Raw genomic sequence first — 14,030 nt, forward strand, 5'->3', positions numbered from 1 at the left:
TTTAATATCCACTTCCGGCACCAACTAATTCTCATGGTAGCAGCTGAAGTGCTAACAACTGCCGAGGCTTCAAAATAGAGGGTCCAAAGCCAGGCAGGGATATCAAATGATTAAATTTATTCAATGGGAAAAACTTTAATAACTAATCAAACTATTGCAAAAGAAATTTACATTTCCACAAGAGACCGGCCAATAAACCCCTGGCAAAAATGCGTATTGTGCTTTTGACTTTACTGTTAGCAGATTGCTGTAGTGACCTACAGACATTTTTGGTGCTTTACAACTGAATGAAACAAGGGTCAGCTAGCAACCTCTAGCAACCACTCAGCTACCAGGTGCAGAATACACCAACCGTTCTCTGAGTCCTTATCTGTGCTTCTGAAGCTAGCGTTTTTTTGATCTTTGACTATTTTTTTTTTGCACTTCTTCCTTTTTACAATAATCTCAGCTGATGCTCTCTTTCCTGTTTATGATAACTTTTCAGCCAACCAGCATTCAACCTCCACATAGTGACACTGTGGTTGAACCTGTTATTGTATATTTTTAAGGTCTGCCTGTAGTGAATTTCCATAATCCCTCTCTTTACATAGCCAAAAAGCTAAGCAAATATACACACAGAGAAGCACAGAGATATTGAAGGAATTATCTGGATTGTAGGACTCACGTCAACTATAAGAAAATTACTTTTTTCTTTGTATGGGGTAAATAAAATAGAAAACCTCAAGTAAGCTTTGAGGATGTTTTTATATTTGGTATTGTAATAACCAACAATTAGTGTCACTGTGATAGGACTAATAGGAATCATAGGAGTGTTCACTGGAATGTAAAATGTATAAAGCTGCTGCAGAGAGAAGACTGACTTGGAAAAATCCATTTGGCACGTAATCATGTGGGTCTCACACTGACATTCATCTGTATTATTCATACTGACTGTGTGAGTGTAATTACATGAAAAGCAATTAAACATTTATAAAGTTAAACATTTGCTTTTGAGTCGTTTATGTGTTTCTACAGTCTTTGTGCAAGCCTTTTTTCTCCATTGAAACCTGTTGTGTTTGTTTTCTGAACAATCAAACACCTCCAGCAGTTCTTCAACCTCCTTCTCCTCTTAACACACATTTTATTCCCTCTTTAAACATCAGCAGCCTCACCTGGATGTCAAAGCATCTGCTGTACAAAAGTACACTTAGGGCCCAATGCATTCAATATTCACTTTCTATCTATTAAATGGATTGCTGTGAAGTCTGGTTCAGACATTCAAGTCCACCAGAACATGAATCCTGCTGGCCTCAGCTGATCCTCTCTATTGGGGATAAAATTTGTGGGTTTCAATGACACAACTAAGGTTTGGTGCTATATAAATAAAACTGAATTGAACTAAACTGAATTAAATGCACTTTAGATATTCACGCTCCTCAGACGATGAATCTTCTTGACTTGTTTTTCCCCCCACTACCTTCTTTTCCTAGGACCACCATTAACATGATTGTTGTTGTTTGAATTGAACTAATGCTGTAGGTGGATTGCTGTACAATCTGGCTTAGACATTCATGTTCCCCAGAGGATGAATCCTAATGACTGAGTTGATTCTCTGATAGCAGCATCTCGCCCCTGGATTAACATTTGTTGTTTTGAATGGAATATCTCTATAACTGTTAAATGGATTGCACTGAATATGCATTAGACATTCATATTCCCCGTTGTATCACTACTACTCATTTTATTAATTCTCTTAGTTTTTCTTTAGCACTACCATAATGTTTCATGTGCTTCTTTGTGATATCTGATGTCTCAGTAACTATTAAACTTGGGTCCTCAACCTGTCTAACATCATCGTGGGACTTATTGCACTCAAAACCACAAAAGTATCTTAGGAAAAATTACTGGAAATTGATTGCTGTAAAATCTAGTTCCTCCTCAGAGGATGAATCCTACTCTTTAGATGATTGTCTAACTTTCCTATCAACATAATACGATTGAAATTTTTAATTTTGAGTAAAATATCACAATTATTGAGTGGACTATTCTTCAAAGCAGGAATCCCGCTGACTGTTTTGTTCACCTGACTGTCATCATGGCACTGGACATTTGTTCTTCTATTAGTATAGAAGGATTGATGCAAAGCCTAGTTTTAGGCATTCATTTAGACAGTAAGACTCAAGCCCACTACTTTATTCCCACAAATGTCCTCAAGTGACATTTGTAATTTGAAGTGAAATAACAGTTATTCGATAAACTACTGGGAATTCAAGTGTTTTAGACATGTATTCCTCTCAGGACTGAGCAGCAGAAAACTTAATGGTTAATGTAACTCTTACTCACCATGATTAAGAGCATTGTTAATTGCAGTTTTTCTAATAACAACTCATTTGGTGGTTTTGACAGCCACAGGCAGGAAGTCCACCAATTAATTATTTAACACAAACAAGTTCGGGATACATGTCGACAGAGAGACACACACTTCCTGCTGTTGAATTAGAGATGAGTGTGTTACATAAGTTAATCTCACAACGTTGTTTGTCAGCCCAATTACTTCAGTCATTTATATTGATTGTGTGCAAATGTTTACAATTAATCAAAAGTGAGAAAATGAGAAAAATATTTTCTTTAATTTCTCAGGATATTAACTCCAGAAATTAATTTTTGGTTTTTAGTTCTTGGTTTCAGGTGTTGTTTTTTTATTTGTTTGATTATAACATATCGTCTATTTTAAAAACATTTATTTCCATTATTTTTTATTAAATTTGTAAAAATTTGATAAAAATGTAATTATTGTTTTTAATATATAAAATCTAATAACATTTTATAAATGTAATAAAATCAAATAAATAATTGAAACCTACAATTGAACAAAAATTATTCAGAAACTAAGATCTTTGTGAGGAGCAAACATTACAGTAAACATGTGATGTGCAGGCAAATTTTTATTTACTTATTTGGTGTCGTTAGTGTTTTTCAGTTGCAGAAGCACGAGGGTTGGAGTCGGCATGCATGGCTGTGGCAACTAGTCGTAGTATTGCTGATCGTCATGGTAACATGAACAATGACAGTTTGTATACTTGGCAGAGGACAAATTTAGGTCATGATGTGCATGCGTGTTAAAACTAGACATACATTATCCTTTTCTCCTGCACACCCTGAGATCTGTTTTTTTTTTGTTTTTTTTTCCTCTCGCTACTCTCCATCTTCAAATGACCACAGAAAAAAATTTGGATAACTTTCTCTCTTTTTACAGTTTCAGGCAGTTGATTTAACACGTGAGTGATGATGACAATCACAGTACTCAAAATACAAAATTACCACCTAATTACAAAGTGTTGACCTGGTTCTCATGAAGGTTTCTAATTGGACAATGGGGTCGTCCGGTGGAGGAGGAGCCCCAAAACTACAAACAAGAATGGCCACACTCACACAAATGAACAAAAATAAGAGCAGAACAGCTCCAGAGATAAGGAAAGCGCAGACAAAAGATAAAAAATGATTCCAAACAGACATAAATGGATGACAGTGAAACAAAAACATGACTTAAACATGTCATTAAATAGCCATGAAGACCAACTGCAGTAACAGGAACCTGCCAACAGGAAATATAGAAAGATACGAAGAACTACAATCGACCAGAAAAAAAACCCCAAAACAAAAACCTACAAACAGACGTAAAATGACCAAAAGAAACAAAATGTTTCACAATAATACAGAAAACATTAACAAATAGACACAAAAAGCGATAAATAAACACAAACTACCCAAAAACTAGCAGAAAATATCCACAAAAAAATAACAAATCCCAGAAACATAGTTAGCATAGTCCAACAAGTAGTATAATACCACAAAGACAGACACAAAAACAGCAATGCACAAAAAGAAGAAGAAAAAGATTCAGACAAATGGATAAAAAACAGCTACAAGTCGGTTTAAAACAATTCAAGAGACTTAAATTTGTGCATAAAGAAAAAGGACAGACAACCGGCTGATTAAAGCAACCGCAAAATCACCCCGAAAAAGTACAATGTCACAAATAAACCCAAACATAGGTCACCAAGGCAGGCACCAATAAGTGACTGCGATACAAAAACATGCAGAAAAAAAACAGCAACAACAATCCTCAAAACAGCTACAAATATATGTAAACCAACAATAAAGGCACGTTAAATATACAGAGACAAAACAAGCATAAATAAATGTAAAATGCCCACAAAGACATGCAAAACAGCTACTAAGAAACAGAAAAGAAATGTCAGAAAAAAGACAACAGCCACAAAAAGAGACACAAATTATCCACAGATATATTTAAACACAAACAAATAAACAAAAGAGACATAAAATAGCAACAAAGCGACAATGTAACTGAAAATAAACAAAAACAGCAACAAAATAATCTAACAAATCCCCCAAAAAGTAAAAAAAAAAAAATATTAATAACAATAAAAGGGTCATAAATATAAAATTTCAACAGAGAAACAAATCACCCACAAAATGAAACACAAAGTAAAAAATGTAAATTTAAAAGGACACAAAATGAGCCAAAAATAAATCTAGGAACAAAAAAATGAACTCGAAGATTAAAAAGTCGTGCAGGAGGTGATCAGAGTGATGAAAGCATCCCCCGATTTACATCAAGTGTCTAAACGTTTTATACACAACTTTAACTAAAAATCATAAATGTGAACCTACTGGTGGAGAAATCTCAGTGTGGGGCTCATCCTCTGGGGAAAATGAACCCGAGTCAGCCTGTGTAACGGTTATTTAATAATGGCTATAAAAAGCCTGACTTTGAATCCGCACGAAAGCTGGGAGATCCACTGTGTGAGTGAAGCGCGCTCATTCAGAAAACCCTTCTAGTGTCTGCACGCTCCTTCTTGGTTTGCCTTTCTCGGCTGACCCAGTTATGATCCGTCCATATATCCAGCTCTAGCATTTGCTCCAGATTCCAGTAGAGTCAGCTTGACCTCAATACTGAAGCAGAGAGAGAGAGCTCGGCTCAGACAAAGTGTGAATGAGTAACTGACAGAGACTCTGATCCACCATGAAAAATCTCTCCTCCTCCTTTTTTTCTTCCTCTAATGATTTCCCGAAAACTACCTTGCTGCTTTGGTCACATCAGAGTTCAGGAACGGCATCTGAGTGAATAATGAGGAGAGAGCCGGTGGAACGGGACGGTCTGGATGTGGGTAAAAATTAACCTCACTGGTTACACACTGGGAACTTAAACTCATCATTTTAGCAGCAAAAATCTTCCCTCTGCACTTTGTCTCAACTCAGAGTGTCAAACGTTTCCTGAAACAGCACCAGACTTCATTCAGAATTTTAACCATTTTAGATTCATGTCTGTAGTTTCAGTGTGTGTCTGGTGTGGTCATATTAGCGCTGGTGAGGCAAACAGAGTACTGTGTTTGCAATCTCAAGTCTACTATGAAGCTCGACACAGCTGAGCATCACAGCAGAGCTTCTCTGCTGACCCAGGCTTCCTGCACCAGGCTCTGAGCGTGCTCACAAAAGATGGGCCTGCCTTTCATGCATTATTTCTCCTTCTGGACTAAAGGGACTTATGAGCCCCGCCTACTTTAGTCAAAGAAATCATCAGAGGGAAGGTGAAAGAGATCTACAAAGAACTACATCTAAAGTATATTGTATATGTTGCAGTCTTTAATCTTGCGAACTCCTCAGTTAATGAGTTTGTTTTTCCACTCTCAGACCTGCTGCTTAATTCTGACATGACAGCTGCATGAGAGCTGTGAGACTTTAAAGGCTGCTCAGTGTCACAGTCAAATAAAGGAGATGCAGAAATCTCTCTGGGGAGCAAACTCCCAGCCTTCTTCATTGGTGTTAGTGTGATACGGCTCAACAGGTCATGTTTATAAGACATTTTCCTTCTGCAGAATCAATATCACACTCAAAGCCACTCTAAATAAAAGAAACAGTGAAATTGTGCTTCCAGGCAATTTTAAACTCTGAACATAAACCTGCTCTGGAGCATGTTTTATCTTCGGGATAGGTTGTTATGGTCTATGTTCTATAAAAAGCTCTGATTTTAAGTTTGACACACCTCACTAACCCATTAATGTTGCCTTATAGTACGCCGCTCAAGTATCACATCCCTGCTGTCCTGTTCTGAAAGCCATCAGTCTTTTGAGTAAACAGCACCAAACCTCATTCAGAATTTTGCCATTTTTAGAACATTTAAGGATTAGACCAGACCCTATTCATCTTTTCTATAATTGCAGAACTGACTTTGTGCTAAGCCCTTAGACAAACAGATCTCTCTGTCTATCTAATTTTGGCTGCTTAAAACACAATAGTGCAACTTGTCATGAAGAAAATGTTCAACATGTGTGGAAAAAAAGCAGCATAAATGTGTTTGCCTTTACTCGTTAGACCACTAAACACTTGTTCGGTGCAGTGTTGTTGGAGCCAACATTAACTCGTTCTTCTCGTTTCAAAGTCTGGGATCTGAACGTGGATTTGCTGACAGCTGTTGGCCTGCTGCTGTGCCCATGCATGGACTGTCTTTCAGAAATTAAGAGACTGTAGTTTTGACTTGAAATGAGAGATTACAGGCACTCATTTCACACTAAATGACTTCTCTAATAACTCATCATGATAACAGTTCCCACTATGACTTCTAAATGAGAGTCACTGATTTACATAGGAAAGGATATGCAGCCGGGAGGCCTACACGGCAGTGCAAGTCTACTATAAAACACACACACACAGACACACAAAAGTTCCCACAAACCTGTCTGAGAAATAATGCAGTGACAAATATTTACACAACAAATTCGTCTGACCTCCCCTCTGTCACAGAACAGACGAACAAAAGAAACAGAGCATGCAAACCTTTAACTGAACAAATAACATGAACACACACACACACACACACACACACACACACACACACACACACACACACACACACACACACACACACACACACACACACACACACACACACACACACACACACACACACACACACACACACACACACACACACACACACAGCTGTGATGACTGATTCACAGTGACTCATGCCATTTAACAAGTTATTAATACACAGGAGATGATGAGGAGATCATCAGGAAGTGATGTAAGCCAGAGCGTCGCTGTCTCCAACATCCTTAGATTAAAATATCAAATTAAACTCTGTCGTCTGTCAGGTTCATGCAGCTGTGCTCAGATAACAGCCACGCGCTCACACTGAGCTCTGTTTAGCTCTCTGCAGCAAGTGTAAACTTTATGAACATGTGAAACGAGCTGCTCACTGTCAACACCTGAAGTGTGTCTCATGTAAAAGTAGCTCTCAAAACAACTGCTCACTGGATACAGTTAGCAGTCATGTTAATCCATCCATTCATTCTCTTTCATTTATCCTTATCGGGGTCGTGGAGGGGGCGGAGCCTATCCCAGCTACCATAGGGCGAGAGGCAGGGTACACTCTGGACAGGTGGCTATTCTTATGTTGCAGGGCTAACACACAGAGAGACAGACAACCATTCACACTCACATTTAAACCTATGGGCAATTTAGAATCACCAGTTAACCTAAACCCCGCTAACTGCATGTCTTTGGAGTGTGAGAGGAATTCGGAGTACTCGGGGGGACCCCACGCTAACACGGTGAAAACCTGTAGACTCCACACAGAAAGACCCCAGCACCTTCTTTCTGTGAGAGCAAGCAGTACTAACCACTGCTCCACCGTGCTGTCCCAGTCATGTTAGCATGGTGGAGCAGTGGTTAGCACTGTTGCTGTGACAGTGTTAGCTTAACACAGTCATGTTAAGCCCTTATGTTTCAGGGTGCAGTAGTGAAAACATCCTCGAGTTGTTCTAGTAAACAGCAGAGGAGCAAACCAACTGTCCTGCGTGGTTATAAGGGGAGGAAGGCGATCTGGATTGATGGACAGAAACAAACAAATTAATGACCTTAAACATGGTGAAGGTGCACGACTGATGAAGGACAGAACATTTCCAACTCAGTCAAACTGGATAAAGGTTTAAGGCCAGTAAATGTGCAGGGATGCAGCTCCAGACAGATCTCAGAAAAAAGGCAGACAAGACTTTAAGCTCAGGGCTGAGACTTTCCTTCAGCTCTGTGCTGTCAGTGTTGTGTTGTTGAGGGTTATTTTGTTCCAAAATGCAAACGTTTTTTGGGGGGGGTTTCAGCTATTCTGTGGAAAAAATTATCTCACTGACATTTTAATGTGAAACTAAGTGAAGTGTTTGTGAGAATGGACAAAATAAGTGCTGGTTTGCTGAAGGAAATGCGACAAATGAGGCGCTCTAATCCCCCGGTGGTTTGACACCGAGGCTGAGCTCAGAGAGTTTCCAATAAAGCTGAATGTCTGCACATGAAAATCTGCACGTCTGCCTGAATTTCTGCAGGTGATGCATTTATAGAGACCATCCTTTCTGGTTTCACTCCATGTTTTGCTTGAAGAGTGGATCATTGCACCACCACAGGTGGTTTGTCCCACATTTTCACCTTCGTGCAATTGTTCAATGTTCATGCAATTTACCGTATACCTGCCTGTTTGTGTTACGTAAACCACGTTTAATTAGTGCTAATTCTGAATCCAGCAGGATCGTCTGATTTAACATGATTTTATTGATATTTTTAATTAGACTATTTCATTATTTGTGCACAAACTGACATCTTATGTATGCACTTATTTTTATTTAAGATTTAGTAATCAATCTTACCTATTTTTTTTTTTAAATCACTAGCAATTTTTAATCAAATCTGCTGTTGTGTCATTTCAGGTGATTTCAAGTCATAATGTTACAGTTTTGTTTATCTGCAAAACTCCTGATTTTACTGACAAATGATTAAAAATGCAGTTTATTACAATTATAGCCTTTATAAGTATAACCTATATATAAAAAGTTAGCCTACATAAGAGGCTAACTTTAATAGCCTGGTCAACATTTTAGATTTATACCGATTAACTGAGTAGGTCCTCATATAATTTTTTTTTAACTTTAATCTGCAATTTTGAGCAAAATGCAACAAAAATCCACTTTCATTTGTTTAAAGGCACAGAGTTGTTTCTGATTATTAAAGAAAGCCAAATTCCTCTCGGCTCTGCGTGCCTGTGGACTGAAACAGCCAATGTAATGACAATCACAGAGATAAAAAAAGAAAAACATATTGAGATAATTACAGGCTGTTGGTACAGTGTGATGAGCAAGCTGACAGCATCATTGTGAAGCTGTTGCCACAGCTCTGAGGGCTAAATTAAACAGAAAATGGAGGGGAAACTGCTCCAGACGGCAACATGTGAATCACAGCAGGCTTTAAATACATATGTATTTGTCCTCCCTCCTGTGATTTCTGTAGGTTTACAGGATGGCTGGTTGTTGCTCAGCAGTCTGACAGATTAGCTCCCACACTTTCTCCAGCACTGACAGATCTCCTAACGCCTCAGTTTGAGGATTACAGCAGCAGGTCGGCGGACTGCACTGTCACACTAAATATATGAGGTTCAGGGTGGAGGAAGAGAATCTGAAGCCCTCCCGAAACGACCGAGTCGAAAAATATTGAGCAAGTGTTTCAGAAGTAGAAGAACAAACTGTCCAAGAACGTACACATAAAAACGAGCCATCATTTTTCACAGAAACCACTTTAAAATACTTGGATATTAATGATAAATGTCATATCATATAAATTCCTTTGATTTCCTTATATGTTACGTTCACGTCCCCCTGCAAACACAATGCTATGCGCTCTGTCACAATGGATCTTTGTTTCACTCACCGCTAAATACGCAGTTAGAAATAAAGTTCTCAACTATCACAGACACATCGCCACTAGCATCCAATAAATAACCAAAAGTCTAACAGAAAACCTTAGAAAAGTATCCATAAATATGTAAACCATTCAAAAATCTGCAAACAGAAACTACTGGCATATTTGTAGAAAAGGTCAATCGCCCTTACTTGTCCAACATCCAATTAACGAGCTAATGGCATTACAACAGGAGAAGTGATCAGTTACTATAAAACAGGCCAACAAATGATTTCAGAGCGCGCAGCAGACCCGACACAAAGACTCGCTCTTAGTCACCGTGGAAACCCCAGTAAAACCTGCTGAGGAGCAGAAGGCCTCTGTCTCATTGAGCTGGGAAACAACAGTAAACACATGTGTTTGTGTGAGTGACTGTGAGGGGCAGGGGGGGGGTTCAAGAAGGACCCCCCACACTGATGAATCTCAGAAAGGAATCTGAGCTGCTTTTAAAGAGCATTAGCATGAAAAATGCTCCATTTCTGGCTGTGGGTTTGAGCTCCATTGTGCCAAAAACAAAAATAAAACAAGTAAAAAAAGTAAAAGAAAATCGCTTTCATGGTTCTGCTGATGGGCTGATGGTTCCTTTCTTTATCTGAGGAAGACTGCTGTGGTTTACAGTCGGGGAGGGTCAAGCAAAGCAAAGAGCTGGCTGAGCATCCCTGGTCTCTGGGGTTACCATGGCGACGGGGACAGACGGTGACAAACAGAAACCCGTTTGTTAAATGTCACCCAGTGATGTCGTCACCGGAGCTCCGGGCAGGTCAGGGGGTCAGGCAGAACGCATAACCTGCAGAGAGAGCACCGAGGCCTGGCCACAGTCTGCGGGGAGGCTCGGTCAGAGAACCAGCTGTTTGTCTGCTGGATACAAATTATCCAGGAATGGACTTTGGTAGATAAAAGGAAGTTGTTTTGAACACAACATTTAGTAGTTGGCTTCGGTTTAGTGACCCTGGGTAATGTTTCTGCCTCACTTGAAATCAAGACAGGGCGTAATGTAGAGTGAATCAATTGATTTGTTAGCTTTCTGCATATTATTTGCACTTAAATATTTCAGATTATCACCTACCATCAGGTAGGTTTGGATCGTTTTTCTCTGCCCAATAAATGAACTCATCATCTGCATTTACTACTTATTTTTGTATAATATTAAAAAATGTTCATGGTGTATCAAATATGCAAAAAGCCAAGAAATCAGAAGATAAAACAGCCCTGCACCTTGACATTAATGATGTGTTTACAGTAATCACACAGAGGTTCGACAGGTTCTTTTAAATTCAAAGAAACTTTCTGACACATGTTTTTAAGCTGCTTGGTGGTTTTCAAGGGGGCAGATCTGACCATGAGACTGCGCTGAATCCAAAATAAATTACAGGTCAAGCTGTCTAAGCTGCATCCTGTGTGCATCACTAAGCAGCAAATTAAACCGAAGCATAGTGAAGCATATCTCCTAAAAAGACGAAGCTTGTTTACTAGAAGTGGTACGATATAAGACACAGATTTAATTTAGACCACAATAAATATCAAAACAAAAACCACAAAAACAGACAAGCTTACAAAATAAAACTTGGCTCTTGATTTTGAACATTATTGGAACATTATTGTGTCTAAAGCAAAGTCAAAAACCAGGTGGCACAAGTTGTTGCATAACATAAGATTAAATTCACAGATTTGTGAATGGAGTCTGGTTTAATGAAATCTTACAAAAAGTAGACAAACTAAAAGTAACATAGTGGTTTAAAAAAACGAATAAAAAACTAAAGATATCAACCAAAGACTTAAAAACAGATTTTTCTTTTTAGTTTTTTTTGTATTATTATTTAAATTGAAGACGTTTTCTGCACATGGTTGGTGTATTGATGTGGTAGGCAATCATTAAGAAGCAGCTATAAAATGAATACTTCTGCTATTTATTTAAAACATGCGCTGCTGAGTTTGTCCATTTCCTCACAGAAAACTATCAAATGAAGGACAAAAAAGGATCTGAAGGCATGTTCTAGACAATTAATCACAAAATAGACAGTTTAATGATTAATGAAAGCAGCCAGAGCCACAGCAGACTACATTTCACTGTATGAAAGAGTGACAGCACTCACGGAAAAGCACCAACAAGCACCAGAAGGACATAATCTGTCACAGCAGCTATGACTAAAACAGTAACTGGTTTAGATCTACTAGAAGTACTGAAGTAGGGGTAAAGTATTATTGTATTAGAGCATATTCATCCTAAAAAACAGCCTCACTGTCACTACAGTACCATTATAGAAATATTATGGGACATGAGCACCACAAGTACACTGCAGAAAACACTCTAAATACTGCACTAATACCACAGCAAAGGCAGTATCTCTGTACAGTAAGACCCACAATCAACTTATCAAGGATACTAACAGCACAAACATAATGCATATTCCAGAAATCTCACTGCATTACCAGCAGAATACCGGGAAACCCCAATAAAAGCTCAGTCCAAAGAATCTCACCAGCCACCGGTATACCTCGAAACCGGGGGTCGTTTTAGTTTAAGGTCACAAGCAACCCAGCTTAACGCTGAGGTGGGAGGACTGGTTAACGGTTGCAAACAGTTACATTTAATGAACCCTGCATTTAAACACAGGATGAACAGCCTGAGGGGGGAAAGTTCCGTTTCAATAACAGGTCTGCATTTTTCCACATTTGATCAGCTGACTGAACAATGTGTGCGCACCACAGTTACAGTGTATCTGTGAAGGCACAAAACACTGGCACTTTGCAGAAATCTGCATGTAGTCTGGTTGGCGCAAAGCGCCCCCGTGTTAAACAGTTCGTTAGCCTGTCAGATAACTTATATTCAGCGCTGAAGTTAAATTTCTGGCAAACTAAAATCGACTTAGATCAGAAATATAAACCAGGGGTTACATTTCTGTTAATATAACTCACCCCACTGCGCGTATCCAGCGGCGCTGAGGCTCCTATGCAAATGTTCCGTTATAAAATGACCAAATATTCAGCAAAGCGATATTAACTGATCCCGGTCACATCCACATGAAGCGTGTAGTTTGCAGTCAAGTGCTGGACTGACAGAGTGAGCGAGAGAGAGCAAAAAAAGAGGTGGGAATCCCAGCCGCCGCTGCGCATGCGTGTTCACTCAGGTGAAAGGGAAAGCTCTGTCTCCGCTGCGTGTGTGTGTGTGTGTGTGTGTGTGCAGCTCAGATAAGCTCAAACAGCCCCTCCCTTGGCAAACAGTCAAGCTTCCCTCCTCATGGTTATGCTTATTTATGAAAAATAAATAAAAACACATCATATCAGTGTTAAGCAGCAGACTGGGTAACAGCTTTTTTCAGTGAGTTTATGTTTGGTAGTTTATTACTACTTAAGGCCTATTTATACTGCCATAAATATATAAAATGTGAATGTGTTTTCTGAATTTACCTGCTTTTATTCTAACAGCCAGCAGGGGGAGATTCTTCAGGTTAGCATGTGAAGAGTTTATGGTTTTTAATCACTACATCAAAGTCTCATTTAATAAAGCATGCCATTTATGAGCAACATCCTCAGTTTGTTACAACATCTGGATTTCTATATTCTTGGGGGCGTTTTGGGGTAAAGATTTTTTTTTCCTGGCAATTTTCATCATGTTTTTATATAGAAGGTTTTAGACAGTAACATTTCTTCTCTTTTCAAATGTGAAGAAATAACCTTCTGTGAGAGCTGATGAGGTCCTGCCTCCACAAGCCACTCCAAACAGGCAATCCACCTCCTCGTAGCAGTCAGCAGCTGTAATGATTATGCTTTATTGTCCCTTTTGAGCCAAATAGGGACCATCATTTCCAAAGTAAACCCTATGTTAGATTCAACAACTCTACAAACTAGTGACTGAGACTGTAAACTCCCTAAGAAAGTATTTACTGAGGACCCAAAGCAAGGAAGCTGAAGGCATGCTTTCCCACAGACTTGTATACAATCAGAATTCTTTTTGCAACTGCAGGAGTCTCCCCCAGCTGGGTCAGCAGAAAGACTACAGCTTTAAGGCTCTAATGTATTTGCTTTGCTTTTCAGACCCAGAATACTGTGTACACAGTATAAGGAAGTATAAATGAAGCTTTAAGCTGCGTTCACACAGGAAGTGATTCGCTCACCACTCATGACTTTGAAGTTGTCTAGAAATTCCAAGACATTCCAGGCTTCTGTTACCTAGGTAACCCTATAATACATTTAATCACAGATTGGGTGTCAATCAATGATATCCTGCACTGTCATTGGTCATTGCT

General features: G+C 39.0%; 1 protein-coding gene across 2 annotated transcripts in view; it reads right to left on the reverse strand.

Moving 5' to 3' along the window:
- The window catches only part of LOC116332928 (FH2 domain-containing protein 1-like), a 32,968-nt gene extending 18,938 nt beyond the window's left edge, over positions 1–14,030 (reverse strand). Inside the window, exon 1 of one of the 2 annotated variants that reach the window (XM_039610452.1) lies at positions 13,899–14,030. The gene's annotated coding sequence lies outside the window, so the exon portion shown is untranslated. Of the gene's footprint in view, positions 1–12,699; positions 12,838–13,898 lie in introns of those variants that run through there. The other variant, XM_039610451.1, reaches the window with a different exon arrangement.

This window comes from Oreochromis aureus, linkage group 3, assembly GCF_013358895.1.
Source record: "Oreochromis aureus strain Israel breed Guangdong linkage group 3, ZZ_aureus, whole genome shotgun sequence".
Classification (NCBI taxonomy): Eukaryota; Metazoa; Chordata; class Actinopteri; order Cichliformes; family Cichlidae; genus Oreochromis; species Oreochromis aureus.